The sequence below is a fragment of the Stegastes partitus genome, unplaced genomic scaffold (genome assembly GCF_000690725.1).
Source record: "Stegastes partitus isolate 25-593 unplaced genomic scaffold, Stegastes_partitus-1.0.2 Scaffold1600, whole genome shotgun sequence".
In the NCBI taxonomy this organism is placed as follows: domain Eukaryota; kingdom Metazoa; phylum Chordata; class Actinopteri; family Pomacentridae; genus Stegastes; species Stegastes partitus.
This window is the reverse complement of record NW_007579331.1, coordinates 24,152-25,413: the sequence shown is the minus strand read 5'-3', so window position 1 is coordinate 25,413 and position 1,262 is coordinate 24,152. Positions and strand designations below refer to the sequence as shown.

At 31.0% G+C, this 1,262-nt stretch overlaps 1 protein-coding gene across 1 annotated transcript in view; it reads left to right on the top strand.

Annotated features, from left to right (window-relative positions):
- Positions 1–1,262, top strand: part of LOC103371509 (collagen alpha-1(I) chain) — a 131,708-nt gene that overhangs the window by 106,479 nt on the left and 23,967 nt on the right. The window lies entirely within an intron of this gene.

Below are 1,262 nucleotides of genomic sequence, written 5' to 3'. Positions count from 1 at the left end.
CACTTTTTTTTAAAAAACAAAGACAAATGTCAATTTATAAACCAAATTAAACAAATAAATAAACTTGCGTACAAGTCAATCCAAGACAATAGCTGCTGCACTTAAATGCATCCCAGTAAAAGGGATTATCCTGGTCTACACCCATTTTGGTGTCAAAGTTTTTGGAGCTGATTTTGGACAATTGCACTGTGCTGAATCCAAATATGACATTGGTTTTGCTCAATGAGGTCAAAATTCTCATTTGATGAAACGTGCAATTTACTTGTATTTACCTTTACAAATGTTTACGCTCATCAACTTTTGGATCATTTAAAAAAAAAAAAAAAAAGCATTAGAAAATGACATTTTTCCTCTAAAATCCAATTTCATATGAGAAATACTAAAACAAATCAATGTTAAAAAATGTAATCGATTTAGTGGCAAAATTGAATTTTTTAATTGAATTGGCATAAAAACCTGACCTCGTACAGAAAAGCAGATGTCATTTCTGGATTCAGCAAAAATGTCCTAAATCAGTCAAAAAATCCTGGACACCTTCAAAAAAATATTTCTTTGTAACTAAGTGTTATTAACTACAGTACTAAAGTAACCCAACAACCATTGCAGTTAAAACCTTGTAGTGTTGTTTAAGGTGTGATTATCCATGAGTGATCTACATATCAGGGATGAAACTCAACAAAATTAGATTAAAAAAATGACTTTACTTGACTATAACGAGACCCTACAGAGTTATTAACTCTGGAGTATAAACTAGTTAATGCAATAATAAAGATAAACTCTATTATAACGGGATTAGAAATTAGGAGCGCTGCTTCAGTTGTTGTATTGTAAAACAGTAAAAAAAGAGAAGATCCAAATATACCTATAAATAAAGTTACAAAAGGTATAATTATAAATATGAGGAGACGCGTTGTTGTTTTTTTTATTGCACAGCTACTTCACATTGGTAAGGTTTATTCACACATAGTTTTAGTGTATTTTTGGGGATCAGATGTGGAATCATATCTTCTGTTTGGTTTAGGATGGTGACAGCTCTCAGAAAGAAACTGTCCCTGAGTCCATTTGTTTTATTCTAGTGTTTAATGTGTTTTATTGTTACTTTATCATAGATGCCACTAAATCCTGCACACAGGTCCTTTAAATCCCTTTAAAGGCAATTTATTTTCTTTACAATTCTCAAAAAAACATACACAAAGTTAGCCAGTAACTAAAAATGCAAAAATCTACAACTTTGGACTCCATTTAGAAGAAACAAGTGGGAA